Source organism: Dinoponera quadriceps, unplaced genomic scaffold, assembly GCF_001313825.1.
Source record: "Dinoponera quadriceps isolate SergipeBrazil2010 unplaced genomic scaffold, ASM131382v1 scaffold316, whole genome shotgun sequence".
Classification (NCBI taxonomy): domain Eukaryota; kingdom Metazoa; phylum Arthropoda; class Insecta; order Hymenoptera; family Formicidae; genus Dinoponera; species Dinoponera quadriceps.
In genome coordinates this window covers 89,803-112,211 of record NW_014554530.1, presented here as the reverse complement: position 1 = coordinate 112,211, position 22,409 = coordinate 89,803, and the positions used below count along the sequence as shown (strand labels likewise).

General features: G+C 44.9%; 1 protein-coding gene and 1 long non-coding RNA gene across 2 annotated transcripts in view; one reads left to right on the top strand and one right to left on the bottom strand.

Annotated features, from left to right (window-relative positions):
• LOC106751841 overlaps positions 1 to 22,409 on the top strand; it is a 59,732-nt gene that overhangs the window by 4,172 nt on the left and 33,151 nt on the right. The window lies entirely within an intron of this gene.
• Positions 6,409 to 7,878, bottom strand: LOC106751853. Its single transcript, XR_001375100.1, has 3 exons — positions 7,678 to 7,878; positions 7,193 to 7,500; positions 6,409 to 6,657 (listed from the first exon to the last, which is right to left on the bottom strand). It is a non-coding gene; the product is annotated as an uncharacterized LOC106751853 (long non-coding RNA).

The following is a 22,409-nucleotide window of genomic DNA, read 5'->3' as shown; positions in this document are numbered from 1 at the left end:
TTAATCGATCGACGTGGACCGACATATTAAATTACACGTCGCCTTAATTAACCGCTCTCGCATTTGCATTCACCATTTCTCCCAGTTTAGAAAACCGGTTCATCGCTGAAGTACGTACATAGTACACAAGCCATGCTGCAAGCGGAGATGCGAATGCTACTCGCTGGTCCGCTACTTTCTTGTAGCTGCCGATTCGAGCTATCTTGACGACAGCGACATGCCGCGAAAGATGATGAAAAAGTTAGCACGCACCGCGACTGACTTTCTCTGCGTCGGTGTACCGTCGAGTAAATTTCCATCTGGCGCATCCGCGCGAGTATTGTTTTAATTCTTGAGTAATAACGAGGAAATGGGAAAAAAAGAGAGACCGTATCTTGCGATTATGGCAAAATTTCGTGATCTGCGAAGCTCTTTCGTCAGGAATCTTTCTGACGTTGCGCACAACATGCTACTGAAACAGAGGAGAGAGTGAGAATATGAAATCGAGTGGAAAATTTCAAGATATAAAGTGTTTAAATTTCTCTTCAAGAATCTATAAAAGTTTCGAACTGTCTATGATTTAAATAATTCGCCGTGTATTAAAATGCGCATCAAATTATATACCCGTAGATCTATAATTTTATCAGTTATACTTATTTCCAGGTTTCTTAACCTGAAAAATATGATGACAATATCGTGTTACTTAGATCTGATTACAACATTATTATTTTATTTTTAAGCGAGACTTAAGCATGTGTCTATTGATATCCTTGTTTCTAAATAAATAAAAACAGACATATATTTAAGTCTTACTTGAGGGCAAAATAATGTTAATGCAATCGGATCTTAAGGGTAAATCCGGTATTTCGTATTCTTATCTTTTTTTCTACTGTAATAAGCGAGTCCGTTATCGTTAAGATCTTATAAGATAATTGGCGATCTACTCGATTGACCTTAAGTTTAGTCGCTTCTCCTACAAAAGGCTTTTCGGCAGCTTCAGTAAACCGATATACGTATCAAGAGAGAATGAACTGGTAAGTAACGAGATTAAGACTCAATGTAAAAGGTAATAAACCTTTCACATTGATTTCACGATTCAGGTAATAAACTAAATGTTAAGGTTATTCCGTTTGTCTTCGGTTTCCGGTCGCGAGAAGACATTCATTATATAACGTGTGATATATGACTAATTGTCAGCTGTGAATTATTGCTACGTTCTTACACTGCGCAAGGAAGAGAGACAACTGAAAATTATGCTCGCTGAAACGCGTGATTTACAGAATTTCGCTCTTTCTTGCTTCAACGTGTGATTACACCGCAAGTTTCTATCACGCGGGTCTTCATGCATGCCTAATCATCACAATGATAAATTATAGATCTCGGTAGAGATGAAAGAGCGAAATCACATCAAGCAGAGGTCAACTCCCCACGACGTCCGCGTGTTCGTTGAAGTAACGCGCGATTATTATTCGTCGTCCGTCGCGATACGCTAACGTTTCTGAAGGTTGACTCGGTTTCTGCGCTCGGGCAGATATCGCAATTAGGATATTTCGCACGATGTCGCACGAAAGTTATTTTTGAGGCGCGCCCGCGCTCTGAACAATAAGCCGAGATAAGCTTGGGAATCGTTGGCGAGACCCGTTCGCGATACCTTCGCGACGTTGCCTCACGACGAGCTTTCCCCTTGTTTTTTGTGAAAATGACCCTCTTCTCACACAGGTGACTATTCACTCTCCTGCGAGGAAATTCTCAATGAGCTGAAAAGAAACGTTCGCACGCGGTCCTTCTTTCTTTCCTCACATTTTCTATCTCTTTCTGACCTTTTTGTACCATGAGAATTCAGTCTTGAGTACATATAATAAGAGATTGGTGACAAAGATTGCTTCTTAGAGATAGCGTAAGTAAGACTCGCGGCACCTTTGATATTTACATTGCGATCATGCCGAAACTTCGTACAGAAAGTTTCGTTATTCGTAGTGGTGTACGTCGCATCGACGCGGTAAGGAAATATTGAATTTATCAATTCCATTTTTTCTTCGAACTCGTTCACGTGTCATACGTTAGTGCGTACTCTTTTTTGTCTTTCTTCATCAAAGCTTTCGCACGACAGGAAGATTAATGTGTACAGTTGTAGAGCACGACCGTAAATCCTTTGTTCACATCAGACTGCATATCGGGTTTAATGCGCGCGTTACATACGTAGAGAACCGTCAGCGCACATTCAGAAGTTACATTCGTACAACGAACGTGACATTCCGCTTCCAAGATACGGCTTCTCAATTGTCACGCGAAGCTCTGCGTGGGATCTTTATTTGTCTAGAAAATTCGAGCTGGGACAGCCGGATGCCTGGTAGCGAAGAGCACGACATAACCTTTGAACTTTTCGGATCGCCTGATAAAATATTCACATCGCATTCTTCCTTTTTCTTTTTTTTTACAATGTGTCTGCGTGATGCTAATATGTGAATAACAAAAAGATCCGAAAGCGTCCTGAGAAGATCTGACGCTCGTTGAAACGTGTTTCTATACTCTTTCTCGGATAGATACAGAAATCGCATTTTTAGGATAACGAAAGTCTCGAGAATAATTTATTCGGGAGTAACGACGCACGAGATAGGCGTGGTCATCAGTGCGGAATTATATCGACGCACAATGGGACGAAGCCTAAGAAATAACAGACGTATGCCAAAAAATTGAATTGTTTACTTTTGTTCATAAATTCTCATAGTAAATTAGTTGATACTTATTAAAATAACGGACAGTATTTGATTTATAGGAAAAAATACGTGTTATACAACTTGTCATTAAGCTGTAAAAAAAATATTTAAGATTGTTAACATTCTCTATAATTATATATGAGCAAAATCTGCTATGTTCGCAATCTACTATGTTTCGATCGACGTGCTCGCGCGCACAGGCACATTTCGACCGAGAGCGATTATCCCCGGCGCCGTTCCTTATTTCGCACTCGAACGCGTATAACGCGCGAGCAGCGGTTATTAGTTCGTTCTCGTATCTGCATCCCGGTCACGTTCGGTGTTGATAAAAGCGTACCGGCTAGGTGCGACACCTGTTACGCGCAGATACGATAATTATAGTCATCGGCCTGTCGTCCACTATTACGCGCGTAGGAATCTGAGGACTTCGAGGGTGTAACGAGAGAACCGAACGACAGCTGTGAACACGTCTCGCCCGTTTTATTGGCCACGACCGTTTCCCTAAAGCGACATCCACACCTTCCAGCTTACTGTATTTTCCCGACTTGAGCTCGGAACGGCCGAGTTCATGCGACTAGCGTCAGTCATGGTCAGCCGTCAAAATCGATTCAGTCGCCATCTCTTTCTGATCCTACCTTTACAGAAGAGCAGAGACGATTAAGCTACGGTTGGTTGTTTAACGCCAACGAAAGGAAAAAGAAACGGAACGAAATGAAAGAACAGAATGTTCCTCAATCGGTAAAATATATTGGATTGATGCAAAAGTTCGTTCCGTTTTTTTAATCAAAATTTACATATAATATTTATTTATTTAATGTTAAGAATCTGCTTATTTTAGTCTTGATTTCATTGAATTTATACCGATGCAAGTATTGCTTGAACTCAACTCAAGGCTAAAAAACCTTCTATGAAGATTATAATATTCTTGCTTATATATATGAGAATATCTATTCTTGATTTAAGACTAATTCTTCTTTTCCCGTGCGCGTTTGCAGAAATTCTGAGACTTCCGAGCGAAGGACTGATTAAAAAACGGCGCGGACATTTTCATCAATCCAACAATTACCTTTTCCTCGTGATCATATTCTTAATAAAAGAAAATCTTAAAATCCTCGTACTCTCGGGGTAAAAGTTCACAGAGGAGCACAATGATGCGTCACCTTCTGCTCTATTTATGCCGTGCCGCAAGAACCGTGCCTCAAAGTTTACAATAGCGGTTATCGAACCGTAATTCGCCGGGCCGTGGAACTTCGCGCGACTTCGTCAAAGGCTCTTAATGAAAGCTTACTTTCTAAACCGCATATACATATATCCAGGAAAATGTATACAATCACCGGCGTGTGCATACAATGCGTGGATCTGCGCGCAATCCTGTTCGGCTCCCGCAATTAGTACTCGTAAAATCTGAGAATCGCCGCTGCGAAGAATAGCAGCGAGTCGTAATACGACGGCCACCGGTGATGCGGTATCCCGGCGACGGAAATACGCGAGATATCACCGGTGTGTCGTGCTCGTCCAATCAATTCGCAAGCGTCGCTCGACATTTTGCTCGGATGAGAGGCCGGCATTTCCGACAGAAATTGCTTTTCCGGAGGAATGCACGAGCCGATCGTCCATGATCGCGCGATACACACTCGGCCCGAGAAACTCCGTGTTTTGCATCTCGCGTGCTACTAAGTCTCCATGCATAAATCAAACCGCGTGACCGGTAGATTGAACCACATTCCGGCGCGCATCGAATGCATTACGCGGGAGCCGACCTCGCGTCTCAGAAAAATAAATACCGTCCGCGCGGATGACGCGCCGAGGTACAGAGAATGCCGCGGAATACTCGGATGGCTCGGTCGTAATTTAAATTTAATCTACCGACGATTAAAGTCTCATTAGGCGATCGGATCAACGATTGGGCACTCGCCAACTGCTCGCTCGATTTAAACGCGTAATGCTTCGCCACCGCGCAATCTACGGATCGCGTTTCTACCGCGTCGCACAGTTAAAATCCCGAGATAAAGCGAATCCTTTCGCACGATTTATTCGTTAGATCGCTCGGCTGAAGGGGGATCATTTTTTTTAACGGCATCTGCGGTATTACTGACGAATCGTCCGAGCCATCTCCGCTTGATTCTCCATGGGTGCAATATCTTATTATCTTAACGAGGTGTAGTGTCTTTGGAAATATTGCATTCGGATAGGCACGCGATAATCGTCAACGGCTACGTTTGCAAAGTAAATGTCATGGGAAATTGTAGATTTTCTTGGGAGATCTTTTTATTCACAGATGCCGATAAAATCGGTTTGTAAGAAAAAAATCTATGAAGTGCGAGAGGAAATGTGGGGGGGGGGGGATCTTCTTTGGACTTTCCCAGAGAACTGAATCATTATTTTAGGGAGGTATCGTCTTTCTGACGCTTTTGTTTTTCACATTCGGTATTTTTTTTACGCGTTCTCCATTTGATCTCGGTCGTAATGATAGGCTGTTAAATACTATGTTGCTTGGAGCACAGAAAGCTGTCCAGCTTTCACGGTACTCTTGAATCTTTAGAAGTTAGGCAGGGCCGCACAATGCGATCCACGGTAGATTAAATCTTTTGGCAACAGACAGTGGGCTTTGTGCTTATTTTCGACCGACCTGCTTTAGCTCGTCGAATACGTCTCGCGCCTCCCGTCGTCTTTGCGGCAACTCGAGGCGTATTTTCGCTCGTTCGAAGCTTCGAGGTGTCGGGCTCGAGTAAGCCCTTTTCGCCCATTCAAAATGTGTCTGTGAGAGTGATTCAAGGTGTCGGAAAATAACGGGCGGACAATGGTAGAACTCTTAAGACCGGAGTGTTTTGCAGAATATATAACGGATGTAAAACCTATTTACACGCTATCTTATTATTTTATCGCCCGAGCATTGCTCCGTCACGTTCAATTTTACTCTTGGGAATAAGAGCACAGCGCGCAGAAACATGTACTGTACTCTTACTTTATTTTATATATTTATTATATATATAAGCAACTTGTTTGATTTTCAAGCCACCGATTAATTGCATCGTTCCGCGTTAGTGTCGATAAAAACTAGTTACTTAACACATCGGGACGGAGAAAAAAATGCTAATCAATTCGGAAAGCGTACTATTACATTAATAAGCATACCCATGTTAAAAAGAGGAGAGACTTTCGATCTGCTGTTTCTGGAAGCTACACTTTCTACTCTACTCGTCTTCGTTCTTCTTTCGCTCTCTTCTTGCAATGTAATCGCGCGCTTCTTACTAAGTACGGCGTAGCGCGCGGACTAATAAACAGAGCGGACTTTTTCGTGCAAGTCGTGATAAACGCCTACCGAATCTGAATAACGTGCTTATTATCGGTGCCCGCTAATTACCGTGTATCACAAAGCAAAGCGGGCAAATCGTAGGGAAAAGATGACCGTGGAGTCGTCGCAAAAATTCCAGTCCGTTCGCAATTAATATCATCCGCAGGCCGATAAATCCTCTTGATGCTTCGCGGAAGCGCACGGGAAACGTTGAAAATGAGCCAGTAAGCGAGCAAATGAGGACAGCTGGGACGAGCGATGCGGAACATGATGCACCTATCGTGTAAGCGTAGTCCTCGCGCGTAACAATTATCGACGATAGCAGTTCGCGAACGCACGCGGACCTCACGGCTAGAAACTGGCAAAGGCGTGCTCCCGCTCCCTCTTGCCTCTCTGTACAATTCCACTTTCTTCCTTTTCGATGTTGCGTTCTCCTTAATTTAATGGATTCAGAGAGGATGCGAAAAACCCAGCAAATTTTTGATCCGCAAAATTGGATCCGCAGCTTTACAAGCTGCTTCCGTTCCCTTTCTCATCGTTTCGCAATGCGACCGGCGCTTCAATTAAGACACCAGAAATTATATTCGAACAAGTATCTTAGCGCTTTTTCGAAAGGAAATTGAAGTCGCATCGATACTTCTGAAATTTCTCTATTTCTATCCATTTCTATATTGAAAAAGAAAAGTGTTACATTTAGATAAATATTTGCTAAGTAACATTGAAATGATTATTTTATACGGATTAAGTAAATACAGATTTGTATAAATTATTAGACTTGATGGGTAAAAAAATTAAAAATATATTTACATTCGTTTTTTTTTATATTTTAGTATTTTGTATGCCCTTTACATCGATCTAATACGAAAAAGACATTATTTAATTTTAATTCAGTCACTGAATTATTAATTTAGTTATTGAAAATTAGAACCCATATAAGTTTTACAACCGATAAATGATTTTAAAACATTCAATTTATGGAAACAAAAGTAAGCGTTATAATAAAGACATCAGAAGAACAAATGCAAACAATACAATAACATACTAGTACTACTTAGTAATGCTGCCGGCAAGAATAATTTGCGAAAAAAATTCCGTAAGTTTTACAGAAATAAAAATTTTACTAAGAATGGATCTATAAATCCAAAATGTAAGAAAATTTTATAAAAAACATATTCTAATTGAAAATATAATGCAATCTTACATGGATAACTAAAAAATACTCGAGCCTTTAATCTTATTATTTCCACGCGTCTGTTTGAATATATCTCACTGAAAGAAGAAAAAGAACTATATTCCAGTGACATTGACTTAACCCTTAAATGCATAGTGTTGCAAATTTGCAACATATTTATTTTTCCTCTTTGTCGAGATCAAAGGCATATCTAAACGTGGAAGACCAAATTCTTGCTTAGAACGAAATATACAATCCAAAAGACACAAAGGCAATGCTCAACATATGCTTCAGATTTTTTTAAATATTTTTCTTATTTCCTGGGACTACCTATGAACCTGAAAAAAAATAATTCAGTAATAAAAAAAATTCATGCTTTTAAGGATTAATCCATGCGAAATAATCAGTCCGATACTCTTTAGCTGACAAATATTGAACGTAGCACTTCTTTCCTTCGGTACACAGCCCTCCGCTACATTCTACTAATATTATCCACGTTGATTGGTATCACTTACGCTTTTCGCTCGGTTTATTTGCGCAAACAACCCGGCTCGCGAGTTTGCCCGTTATTGTCGGTCATTTTGCGGGGCGCGCGAGACACGCACGTCCGCGCCGTCCGTGGTTTGTCACTGACGCGAGGATGTTGTTGACCTCATCCTTAGGATCTTTAAGACGCAAAAACGCACACGCGAGATACCGTTGGCACGAGTCACCGACATAGATGCACCTGTTCCGCGCCGCTAGTGGCGATGCAACGCAAGCGGCGAGCGCGCTCGCTCGCTCGCTCGCTTCTTCTGCGCCTCCGCGTTCCGCGCGAGAAGAATTCGCGGAGGTCGGTCGGTATCGTGACGATGCCGTTTTCGTTCCGCGCTCTTCTGCTCGGTGTGAATTACGGCTACGTCGCGTCGTTGCGCGCGAACGTCACAATCCGAGGAAAGAGGAAATCGATGTCTGACGCTTTCTCCCTCGCGATCTTTTGAATTTCAAAAATACTCTGTCTTGTCGTAATCAAAGCCCAGTTTCGTGAGAAATTCTCGCACGGCGGGAAAGCAAATTACGTAAAGAGCGATGTTCCGTATATACTGGCTGCGCATCGTTCGCGGCTCATTGACACGGAGATGCTTCTTTCAGCGGAATTCACTGTTACGTGCGAGAAAATTGCAAGATCTCTAGCCGGGATCGAGCTTAGCGGACCGAAGATAAAAGACGGTCCCGACGCAACTCATCGTGCCATATTGCGTAGCGTCTCGTCTCGTGGAATTCCAGCGCGTCCTTCACCTCAGAGGGAGAGGAGCGGTCGCGTTTTATTTTCATGCTTTCGGTTGGCGCAATTGCATAACGGTCACGCACACGCATGTACACTGACGATGACACGCGTGACGAGAGAGAGAAAGAGACGCGTTAACGCGTGCAGGATCGCTGACTTTTCGCATCACACGCGTGCGTGTGTGCATATACTCCCGTTGCGTTGCGTAAGAATTCGTTCGTTTGCTTGTTCGCTCGCTCGGATGCGTCGCGCAAAGTCGCACCGGTGCGCAACAAAGTAGCTGTAATTCGCTAAAATGTACCGGCGGCCTGTTAGATAGGCAAGCACTTAGCGTCGACACACGCGTGGCCGCTTATTTATGCGATTTTACGCCTTTCGGCGCCGGTCGCACGCACATGCGTAAGTGTACGTAACGGTACCTCGTAAAATGATTTTGCAAAGTGAGGTTTACACTCGGATTTAATCATAATCCGTCGTAGCTTATAGGAAGGAAATGAGGCGGGACATGTGGTGGAAAGATCGCGTTGAAATATTGATAGATTTAACCACTTGCTACTCGGCTTCAGCCGCGTCGTGAGTTTCGGCACACTTCGCGTGCCAAAATTAGTTCGCTCGAGTCGGCCTGTCGAGTGTCTCTTGCCGATTGGGATGCCCTCTTTTCGGAAAAGCCGATAATGTAATAACACGGCATTACGGAGCTAACAAATAAATAACGCGGAGTACGCGTCATTAACGTTAACTGGGCCCGCGCGAGACGGCGAGGAGAAGAGCGTGCTTCGAAACACGGAAGTGTTTACCGGCGGACTTGTCGCGATTACGGCTTGTTTCTTCGCGGGACGGTAGGAGCGACGGTAAACGACGCGGCAATTATTCGTACGCTACCCGGTCGATCCGCGATCAAAAGTTCCCATGCGTAATCCGCTGCGCACGCTCGTTACTTACGAGGCACATTTCCGCTCGAGTGTTGAGTAAGAAAACGCTCTCCCGGCAGAGAGAAAGAGACTCGCTCGCGCGTAAACAGCTGTCGCTCGGAATTGTATGCGCTTCGCGTATCGGAAGACGCGATACTTCCCAAGTCGATGTGCTCGGTCGATTAACGGATTAATCGCTCGTCCACGCTTTCGTCGGCAGCTGACGTGCGCGTTCGATAATACGACGACCCGTTAAGAACGCTAACGGGAACGACGATATTCGTGACGACTACTGACGAATTCTCGTTGCGTCGCGTATCGTGGCCGACAGCATGTTTTCGGCGAATCCCGGTCCCCCCTCGGGCTCTGCTCGCGAGGGTATCGATTTTCCCAGCAACCGACGACCCTCCCGTCCTCTTTCCGGTCTGCCGTGGATACTGCATTGGTCGTGCGACGTTGAACGGAATGGCAAATATTTTAATAAGAATTCTCTCAATGCGTGCGATTCAATTTTCTGTTAAGCGGTTTGTTCACTTGAATTATTACCGCTATTCAGATGTAGGAATTATTAAGGAGATTGAGAAAGTACGGTTTTTTACGTGTCATATGAAGCGTATACACGGAAAAAGATTAGTATCAATTCAAGACTTATATTTATATATATAAAAGAATGTATAATTTTATATGAAAATGAAGTTTGCTTTCACACACGAAGAAGTTTTGTATGTGTCGATGTTCCACTAAGAATATTATGTTCTTACAATTCAAGAATAACAATTCAAATACAATTCAAGTATAAATATAAATTATAATTATAAATTATAAATTCTCATAAGCAAGAATATTACAATCTTCTTAGAAGATTTTTGATTTGATTAAATTTGTATTTATGGAAATATTATTTGCAGTCAATGCAAGACTAAAAACTTTTAAGAATATTGTAACATTCTTACTTGTATATATGACAATATCTATCATTGATTTAAGACTATTTTTCTCCGTGTGCTAATTTTTCTCCATGTATCAAGATTATTACTGATGTCTTCAATATCGTTAGAAAACTGGAGAAGAGAGAGTGTGTACGTTTTAACTGGGATATGTGCCTGGTCTGTTTTTCGACATAGCGTATTGGAAATTCGTTTGGAAATGCCGTAGGTCACCCGGACGGTTACAGTTTGTGCTGGCGCAATGTTACCGTTAGCTACGGTTACGCAATGGCAAGTTGATCCTTCGGAAATGATAAGTATGTTACATAAGATTTCTCGCTCGCTTGCAACGACGTTATTTTCACAGTAATCCACGTTTACGTTCCCATCAATACGAGAACGAAAATTTTCACAATTCGTCGATCCGATTTGCCGAGATCGCACCGACAATTCACACCGGTATCCCTTTAATCAATCTCTACGTACCGTACGTTATTTCACGTGTACGTGCAAGAATACGGGAAAAATTTTCTTGCACACTATCGAAGGGATGCGGCGGCATTTGAGCTCCGTGTATCACGAGCTCCGCTTTTTCTCGAGTCGAGTCAACACGGCGTAACGGAAAGCTGGTAACAGTCGGTAGTAATAAAGGAACAACGGAGCATTTCCGCAATTTAAAACGCGCACGACGCGCCGATTTTTTTTTTTAGTATCAATCTCGATCGATTTCGGGCTCGAATTTGGCGCGCCTGTAAATGCACTATCGCTGCGTTAGACAAAAAGCCTCGTATGCACGATGATTTTACCTGGTGTTTCACTTCATTATAACAGGTACGGCCAACACGCGTAACGTTCGCGATACCGATACCGTGTTTGTTTGCCGTCAATTGAGCGGTAAAACTGTGGCCTAAAAATACATGCGCCATTACCACGAGAAATTGTATAGCAGTAATTAAATGTAAACCATTTCGCCATTTCGTAATACATTGTTATGAAATGATTATCGGCAACATGTTGCAATATCAATTTATCGCCTTTAATTTATTAATATTTGCGGCAATTTTGTGGAATCCGCAAAACATATCGGCATTTTGGTCATTCTAAATTTCACGTTGAGGAGAGAGTAGCGACGTTGAGAAGACTCGGGAAACGATAAACCGGTGGATTTCAATTAATTATTAGTGCTTAACAATTAATATCCAATTTTCATCATTTCCCCGGTGCGTCTTGGTCATTCATCAACGACTAAATTAATCGCCTCGCGACGTTAGCATGAAAGAACGCCGACGAAACGCTTCCTCTCCCACGGCCGCCTCCGTCAACGCTCACTCCGACGCACTTGAAAGACGCGGTTGGTTTAATTCAAACGCCCGTGTTTTACGAGGATGCATAAAGCTGTGGGCACAGCCCCCGCGAGAGAACCGCCGGGGGAATAACAGAAGAACTCCGCGACTGTCTATTTCCAAGACTCGCGGAGAACAGAGAAGGAAAGATAACGACGGACGATTCTCATCGATGCGAAGATGATGGCGATGAGGAGGAGGACGCAAGCGTGACTTACGTAAAACACCTGCTTCATTGTTGAGGCGGCTTAGCACAGTCGGCGTTCTCCGTGTACCCACGAAGAGACCTTCCACATTTCCCTCCTCCGTCGCCCTCCAACTTGCGTTCCAGATATTCGATACCTCGTCTCTCGAGGTTGATACACCGTGACGAAATACCATGAGGTTGCGACGCCACCGAATAAACGAGCACGCATCCACGCTGCTTTGCGATCACGTCATTGTCGCGAACTGCCGAGAAAGCGGCGTTCCTCCACCCTCCCTTCAAGGACGCTAAGAATCGCCGCTCCCCCATAGCATTATAATCAGCAAAACCGGCCGGAAAAAGTCCTTGACAATAGGATCCAGAAAGGGTGAGGGATTTCAGAGCATATTACCTCGACCTTAAGACCAGGTGTTCCAACTGTCCCTTAGAACTAACTCAGCTTAAGCAAATCTCCTTTGTGTGTATTATTATCGCCAGAAAGGAACGATGAATAGAACATTTGGATTCACCGGATTCGGTGAGTGAAATTTTGATGTTGAGTTTATCATGGGCCCGTTGGTTGGATGGTTGAAAGAAGGCGAGGAAAAAGCACGGAAGGGTAAATGCCTCCGTTCCGCGAATGCGACAAATACGAAGTCGCGGTATGCACAATTGTAATGACGGTAAATAACAAATCGGTTACGCGACGTTATGCTTTTAAAGGAGCTCGATATTTAACAACTATAAATATTCACAACGCTTCCGTGAAACGCGGCGAGGTGAAGAAGCGTTAGAGGAGGGGAGGGGGGATAGTAATTTCGTCAGATGCGCTGAAAGGTTCGGGTGAAAATTTCTCCGGCGATCACGCGGCCGCGCAATGGCTCGATATTGCGGCGAATTTTCATCGAGCGAGATCGCCGCGTTTCAAAGCAGATACTCCGCGGTTGCCGCGGCAAGTACGCAATTTCCCGCGTTTGAACATACTTTATTACCCTGACCGTCGTTCAGCACGGCGTCTGCCGTTAATCCATCCGTCTCGCCGCCGGCCGATCAAACGAAAGGAAATTGGGCTCTCCGCACGATGAAGTAACCGCCGAGATCAAAACAAATATCGCGGTCGACCGCGGCGCGCGCCGCTAATCGAATCCGCGCTACACTCGCCGCGGCGATCGCAGTCGCGGCTGTTGTTTGTTGTCGGCATGTATGAACGCCGGGCGTCTAGGAAAAACTTTCCCAAAGGCCCAATTCCCACGATCCGTCTGGCAGCGTACACATAAGCGAGTACGCCGCGCGCGCAACCTACGTGCATCCTGCGCGCACAATGCGCGCGAGGTGCACGTGCGCGCGTTGGAAAGCGGCGGGAAAAAGCGAGCCGAGGGAGAACTTAGTTGCTACTTCGGACTACGCGATGCGAGAGTGAGACGATGGAAGAGAGGAGAGGTCGTGAGAGTTGATGCCCCCGTGATACGTGTAAGAAGTAGAAAACCCAAGTGAAACCGAATCCCCGGCGAAAGCCCGAGGAAGACGAGATTTTGACACCGCTAATGACCCCTTCTGTCAGCGTTGCTTAAAGCCTTCATTCGAGTATTCTAGTATTCTCGCGGCACGCGTTAACCGTCATTTCTGTACGAGTGACGCATGCATTCCACCGGGGGTCGCGTCAGCCGACTCGGTCTTACTTTCATTCGATTGCAAACGACGTCAAAAAGTACTGCCAAAAAGTTCACACACACACATTTCAATAATAAATTTAACTGTTAAAATTTAACTGAATTTTACTGTTAAAAATATCGACTTAAAATTGGTTAAAAAAATCGAGTGTTCTTGACGAACAACATGCTCAGACTTTATGCAACGACGGGCACGAAGATGACGGGGGTAGTCGCCGGCACGAATTTGAAAGAGAGGTCAATCGCTCCATTAGTAGCTTCGAGCGGTACGTGTGACCACGTGGAATATCGCCAAAAGCGGGCCCGTGACGCGATCTACCTGGTATCCCCGATCTATATTTATAGCGAGAACGACCGATGGGATATGCGATCAATCGTATTCGCTGCCAAGTGCTGTCCGTACCTTCGATTCTTCCTGCTTTAAACGACCCCGACGAAATGCCAGTCCCGAAACAAATTATCCGAGTATTATGGTCGATCCTTCTATATCGGTGGAACAGCAGGAGCGACATGAATTTATTAATAGAATCGCTCAGAGAGAGAAAGAGAGAGTTAAACTATTTCGGTGGCGTACCGCTCGCTGGAATCTTTTAATTAGTCCCGCATTAGCATCTCGGCAAGGCGTGAAAAACGTATCGGCGCTAGTAGGTCCGAAGGCCGATATTTTCAGAAACGCAATCGAATCGAGCCTCCCCTCGCCTTTCCCTTTCCAAGGACGATCCTTTTCATTCTGAAACGTTATTCACCGTATATCGCGCACTCTGTGCTTACAGGTGCGCGCTGCGTAAGAACGCCGTGCGATCATTTCGCGCGCGCATAAATCATTCGGGATTTAATGCAGCGGCGTAACGAGTTCTCGCCTCGGTCGCGACGATCGCCGTCGTCCCCGTCGTGTTGTCGTCTAAGGTGAAGGCTGGTGAAAAAGAGCGAGTTCCTTTCTCTCCTTCTTGAGGTGGTGGACGCGCGCGCGGCTCCATGCGTGACACACGGATAGAAGGTAAGCGCGTCGTGAATTAATCTCGTTCCGCATAAAGTATAAACCGGAGATAATAAAATATACCGCGCTCGACCCTCCTATCCTCCCCTCCCCCTTCCCTCCCCTCTCCCAGCCCCTTCGTCCACTCTTTTGTACGCTGCGTTATGCGCGTACGTGTGTTCCGCGGACGTACGAAGCCGAGCACCTTTATCGCCGCTCGTGTCTCTGCATTGTTGCGCTCACCACGCGAAGAGTAGCAAGGACGACCGCACTGGATTTGTTGTCCCTTTGTTGCGGGGAACCCGAGACTCGCGCGTCCGGCCATCTCTCTATTATCGCGCGGCCCGTTTCTATTTCATTAACTACGCATTTTATTACAATCGTAATAACGACCGAGTCCAGCAGAAAAAGCAACAGGCAAGCGCTACCAACGGCTTCGCCACTGTTGTAAGATATTTCGCTGAAATACGCTCAGTTTACGCTGCTTCCAACGTGGAAAAACGATCATTCGGTAAACAGATTGGAAAAGCGACCGCTGACGTCGTTCGGGAGGAAATCTTACAACGGTCGCAAACCGCTGCCAGCGCTAAGTTGCATTTTCTTACTGAACAATGAGTACGTGCGTTACTTGCGTTCGTAAGAGGGAGTATCCGCGATTCGGCAAACCGGGAATAAAGTCCAGCGGAGCGGCGATGAGCCGTATCGATTTACGTGGATTTACCTCGGCGTGCGCGTCTCGAGATGCGTGATAGAGAGAATCGGCGTCTCGATCTCCGGTTTCCCGGCGCAGAAATATAAGCGGCCGGCTTGATCTCTCTCATTTTATACCGCGCGGTTATCCATCGGGGCGCATCGGCGACTTGGTCGCGCGTTAAATCGCTCCCTTAAATATCGGATTAACATACATACCGATCGGTATCGGCGCGCACGCCTTAGGTCCCGCCGGACTACCGTGCCGATGCGGCACGGGAATACACGATAATGCGCGTAAATCGCCTATTGTCCACGCGTCGTTTAACATCGAGCGGAGCGCCCGTTTCGTCCGGCGTCTCGTGGACTTCCGACGTCAACGATCGATGCTCGTCACGACGTGATATCTCCCACCGTTCCACGCTCTCAATACCCGCGTATAAACCACTCAAGATGAATGTGTAATCAGAATTCATATTAAGCCGGAGTGTAGCGTTCGCTCTTGCGATTTCGAGCGGCACTATTGTCGCTATCGAGTCGAATGAAAAACCAGCGCTTTTCACTTGTTGTAAGTGAGATTCCCGGGAATTCAAAGAGTACGTAATTGCATTAATCTCGGCGGGAAAATCTCCACATCTCAATCTGCAGAGACGATGCACGGCTTTTGAAACTTTGTCGACCAGATTCACGCGCGCGAGAGAAAGAGAGAGAGAGAGAGAGTTTTCCCAGCGGAATGCGTTGCGGGAGTTATTACATCAGCAATAGGCTAAGTAACCCCGAAGAGTAACAGGCGGTAAGAGGCTATCTATGGGTGAACCGTGTTGCACGTATCGAGTTGTATAACGCGCCGCGACCGGCAGGTATATGCACGCTTACCTGCAGCCAGAAAGTGGTTACGTTACGGCCGATGCCACGCCTCGAACGCGTAACGTTTCCTCGTTCCACGGAAGGAGATTACTCGCTGCAAAACCGCACATATTTGCGCTCGCGCGATCGACACCCCGGATTCGTATAATATAATAATCTCGCGGGGCTGTTATTACATTAACTGGGATGCGTCGAACGGTCTGCACCTTCGATCGAACCTCCTTCTCCTGCCAATTTGTAGATCAACACCGGGGCAACGTCCATCTTCGAGATCTAACTCGGATATTGCGTCAAGATAGTCATTTGTTCCTTTGACGCGACATCCAGATTAGATCTCTCGACACGAGCTTCCTTCCGAGCTTTCAATTCCCTCGTACAAATCTGACAATGCAAAAAGGTATTTGACAAAATCGCGATCATATCGTCCGCATAGCGACGAGCTTAAATACCGTCGACCACGTCAGCGCGTGTTAATTTGATTCTCACGGAACCGAGAATAATGAATTCAATCTCGCTCTCGAGAGGCGTTGACTTTCGCTTGTTATAAAATAAGATCGGTGTCGCCGATCTGATCGGCGCAACCACCACCGCGCACGCCAACGTTAATTTACCTAATTAACCTCTCGGCGGGTTCGTGGGCGACGATCTTTAAATCCGTGGACGATTCGTTAAGCCGCGGTAGATGAGCGGGGGACCGTCAATTAAGGTGGCGACATGAACACGTTTCAGCCGTCGGCCGAAACGTTTCCTCCATTTTCCTCGGATAAGGGGATCAACGAATCCTCCCTCTGTCGTGCATTCACGTAAAGCGCACAACCTAATCTGCGCGCGAGTGAGAAGTATATTAATGAGACTTAATTACTTACGCTTGCTCTTACAGTGGGCGGCTCGTTCTTACTTCCGCTCGTTAGAATAATTATTTCTGAGAGCCATTAGGCCCCGTTGGTATCTGCCGTATATCGTTTGCATCCTTCAGGTTTTTTTTTCCGCGCCGTCGCGGGCGGAATTACGACGAAAGCAAAAATGGAGTTAATCGGGCTAATTGCGGCGTAAACGTGACGTTGAGATATCCTTCTCTAATGAAACTCGGGAATCGGCACTTTTTTTCAACGATTTTACGAATTTCCTCGTTTGGAGATTTATGCTATGTTGCGTTGTTTCTCGGTTGGAATTCTTAACGGAAGTTACACGGAAGTGAAAAGTATATGCGCGCGCGAGTAAAGTATTAAATTATACAAATTTATTGTAATGAAAGTTGTGTTGAAAAGAGAATTCTTATTCACATCCGTGGACCATGAACAAAATACATGCAAGCTTTCTATCCGGTATAGTGTTTCGTTCATGGATATTCTCGCATACGTATGATATTACCGCGAGCTCTCGACTCTTTCGTCACCCGAGATTCGCGAAACACAATCTCGGACACCCCTCGCACGACGAGTTTTGGGGTAGATTTCTGCTCTTCCACGCACGAAATAATTAAATCCGCATTCTCGGGATATCACCGTTTCTCCTCGACATTTTTACCGCTTATTTCCTACTTTCGCACTCGCCAATTCTGCTCTTCCCTTAATCTATTCGCATTCCTCCGTTATAGGCGATGCGCTTTTAAAAAATACCTCTAAATGACTAAGCGACTAACATCGTATATATAGAGCAGGCTCTTGGTAGACGTCCGAAGTCGGATTTCGAGTTTCGGATAAATCTGTTTCTCGGGGATGAGGATCGAGTATAGCGATACACGAGCATTCCACTTTGTCGGGCAGCGTACGGAAGAGGCGATTAGTCACGGATTTAGACAACAGCTGCAACATGCAACGCGCGTTGTCGGCCGCTCCGCTAACGCTCCAGTCTCTCGTTCTCTGTTTCGTCAATTTTTAAGCACGTCTCATGGGAGTCGCCGCTACCTCCGATATACAAAAAATGCAACGAAGTTGATCATCTTCCAAACTATTCGAGATGTCTAAAAATCTCCCTGTTTTTTATCTCACTATGACAGTCCAAAGAATTCCATCTTTCATGTCAACTATTCGGCCGATAAAAATATTGAAAAAGTACGATATCCTAGAATGTTATATTTTAAAAAATCAGATATTTAGTTGTGATATCTCGACGGATGTAAGATTAAAGTGAATTTCGTCGTGTATCTTGTTATATCTACGCGAGATATCAATTATACGTTTATTATATTCATCGTATTTGATATGTGTATAATTTATCGCAACGATTACATTCCATTATAATTTCTTACGTATGCCTTGGCGATGCGAGAGTGGCTACGTTTGCTCGCTATCATCTTCCCCCGCTAATTATTACATCGAAACGCACTCGAGCGCGCTCGCCGCTCAAAGTGATTTTATCTGCCGGCGGAGTAGCCGCGCCGGCATTTCTTCGGGAAAAATTCCTAAGACGTTTCCCCGGAGTCGTCTGTATCACAGTCGCCGAAGAATTTACTCGGAACGGCCGTGAAACGGTCGCGAAACGATCCCCGACGCAAAACGATTCGCATCCGTCTCGACGTATTATCGTAACGGTTTCCAGGTAGATCTTCCGAGAAGCGCGGTTTAAGGAAAGGCTGCTCGAGGAAGAACTGGACCTTGGATACTGGACACTGGCCAGGGTAACATTCCGGCATAGGCTGTGTGTTACGTCGCGTCGACGTGTCGTCGTCGTCGCGAAATGCTCGCGCGCGGTATACGGTAAAGTATGGATTCCATATGATTCCACGAAGGACGATATACGTCCAATCCCCGACATCGGCGGAGATACTCGTAGCCGGTTACGAGCCGGCGCCGTTTTTCCGCTGGAACGAGAGGAATTTTGTCGCCGCTTGCGCGATCTAATCGATCACCATTATCTCTTAAGAGGCTAACAGGATATTTGCCGTCGTCTGTTTATACAAGACATTACTGGAATACTTGGGCAAACCTCGCGGGAAAGAGGAAGCAGTGTTCGATCGAATATATTCTAAAAAGAGATCGATCCCGGATTGATAATCTGGCACACCCGTCAACTTTCTCTGAACGTTTTATGTTAGGTACACATCGTATATTTTAACGTTTTATACAAGTTCTGCGCTTGAATATTTCTGTAGTTTTTTTTGGAGATTCAAGAGGGAGGAAGAAAGAGAGTGGGGTCCGCTGTAAAATATTCCCTGCATTTCCGTCTCTGTTTCTTCTTCCTCGAACTGCCGGTTAGCTGACAGTTTGATGATTCAAAGCGCTATTTTTGCCGCACCATCGGAAACAGTCCGTGGCGGTCCGTAATTATCGTCTCACGATAAGCTCGGCTGATCTTCGATCAGGTTTCGATCGGAAGTGAAGGAAGCCAAGTGGCGTGTGGAGCTTTCATAAACTGTTGCGTGGCTCGATCTCGCGTTTTTCCTGACTGTTGATTTTTTTCGCGAAATCCTTACGAATGTGTCATAGCGACCGGAAAAATCTCATTATTAGCCTGGTATTCTTTGCGGACTCAGCTTGGCATTCGTCCAGACATTCTCGGGATGATCGGTATTTTTAGCTCGGTATTCTTACGCGGCGATTTAAATGGCGACCGTCATATGGGCAGAAGTGTATTTTATTTTACATGACTCATAGCTCCTTATCTTGCGAATTGTATTAATATCACATACTCGAGTGTCTCCTGCAGCTTCGCAATACATTGTTGTGACGTTGAAGTAATAGCCTGAGAATCCAAACGGGCACGCTTGTGTCCACATCTTTCAGATACAATGAGCTTTTTATACCGACCTGAGTGAAAAACAAGAATTCTTCTACTTTCTAATTAGATTTCTATAGCTTTTTTTATCTTATACTATACCCTGATATAAAGGCTATTTATTGAACGGTGACTAAGAGATCTATTTTTTGTGTATAGATACTTGAAAAAAGTGACAAGTAGAATATATATTTATCGATTAGGCGAATAATGATTATTCAACGGCAGCGCAAAAACAACAGCTTGGAGCTGACCGTGCGATGTCTGTGTGTGTAAAGTAGGTGTGATATTAAGGCAGGATTAATTACCCAATAATCACCGGGAAAATACTAGGAGCATGCGCGCGTATATATACATATTTCATGCAGCTGCAGCGCTACGGGACAACGTTATGAAATTAATCGTAAACCACAAGCGTGGAAATAAAACGGCAGGGAAGGCTGCAAACGACTTCTCGGTGGATAGACGAGTTCGCACGTGCAGCCAGGTTACGTGTTTACGCGGCGTATAACACTAATAAAGTTCGTTTTATTAGGATTGCGCGCGGCGAATATTACCGGATATAATGGCTGGATGAAATTGACCTTCCCACACTTCATGCGTCATTGAGAATTTAATTACAATTATTAGCGTTCGCTTAGTCTTTCTTAGTATCGCCAACTGCCCGTCGAGGTTTGACGAGTAGAGTCGCGATCGTTAACGCGCAGTCGAGTATGTTTAGAGGAGCTTTTATAGATACTTTATTATTTACACTTATCACTCAACTCTTAACCCGATGGATCAGTGGCATCTGTTACATGTATTTATTATACATAAAGTTCGCAAGTTCGATTATGCATATCAATTACGAGACGTCCTCTGATCACAGGGATTTCGATAAATCAACGATGTATTTTCTGATACTGATTATATGTCGCGCGCTCATCAGGGTCGTCTTTTACGTTGTCGATAGTTTTAGTTAAATACTGATAACACGTCGGCCGAGGCGTGTCCGCGTTGCTCCGCGCGAAGGTGCGTCTCAAAACCTTTAAATGCCGGCGCTAAGCGCAACTCGATTTCGTAGAAAACGGTTTCCTTGACAGGATTGCGATAATACGCCGCGAGTAAAACGCGACGAACGTCGGCGTTCCCGGACAACAAACGCGGTATATGCTACCGGCACAAGGTCGTTTTGTAATGCCCGATGGAAATCGCGAGTTCTCTGATCTTAACGGGGAAAGGTAGACTATAAAGTATAGACTTCGCGAAGGAGGAGAAGGAGCAGGAATGCCTTAGCCACCTATCCTGAATTTCCGCCTCGGTTTCAGAAATGTCAAGACACAATGATGTGCTTCAGACGTCAGAATCTTTTATGAGATGTCTCAAGGGGCAAAATTATAGTATTGAAAATTATAGCATAGCATCGACATTTGTGTGTGCCGACATTATGTACGAGTAAAAATGTTGCCACGGAGATCGACTGATTCTGAGTACAATTTGAAAACTAGAACTTGCATATTCGAGCATTAAGTTCAATTGCATCAAATTCCGACTAAGCTAATCGACGATTAATTTACAACTGAAATTTTTAATCTCTGTTGCTTCCTCAATTCTTTCCTCGGCAACAGAAATTTCAGTTGGTAATTCTGTAAGTTAATTGTTGCTTAGCTTAATCGGAATTTGGTGCGAAAACCTGACCTTGTGCCCGTTTTTACCATTATAGTTTAAATCTAATCGACGATTAACTCAACGGAATTGACAGATCGCATTGGCCAATTAGAGTTGAATCAATTGGATTGATCAATTTCGTTGAATCAATCGTCGATTAGATTTAAACCATGATGATGGTAGAAATAGGCATTAGACGAGTAACTTATAAATCAAAGAAAGAGTCTAATAAGATACATATTCGGGACTCAAATTATGCGCACGTTGACGAGGATCCCTTAGTATTCTTAAAAGCCCAATGTTATTGCTCTCTCACTCACTCACTCACTCAAATATTGACTTCCCTTTCCGAGAAGCTCCTTCCTGGATTTCGAGTTTATTTCTCTACCTTAACGACAGTAACGGGATGAAAGATTTTCCCGCGAGTACGATAGACATCTCTCGAAATAGAGTTCATCGACGGTGTTCCGAGGCCGGCGATGACTCGTTATCGCGGTCTCTCGACCGCTCCTTATGACATGCAGATACACGATAAATATATAAATAACTGGCAAGAATAATTAATACGCGCGAGTACATGTATACGAACGAATCGTAAAAGGCAAGCGGTAGGAGGAGTTCGAGGCGAGCTGGATGCTGGGATATAAAATAACTCGGCATAATCGTCACGGAGCGGAGAGGCTGGTGTAACCACTAGCGCGTAGATAAAAGAATCGCGTGTACATGTGTGTGCCTTCGTGCGTGTTATGTATAGAGGTGTACGTCGCCTTGTGTATCGCTGTCGCGCGCACGAAAGAATTCGCTCGTGCTGGTGCCACGTCCTTGCGTTTCCTCTCGAATGGAGGAACGCCACTCCTCTCTCGTTCACTCCACGATTACGTTCACTTTCTACCCTTGCCGCCGAGTGCACGTATTGCCGGTAGTACCGGCTTCGATGCTTTCCAGTGAACCTACCTTTTATTCCGGTTGCACACGGGAAACTCGATCGCGAGCTGCGCCTCGAGCTTTCGAGCGCGTAGTCCAGATATTTTCCCCGGACGAATTTTGCG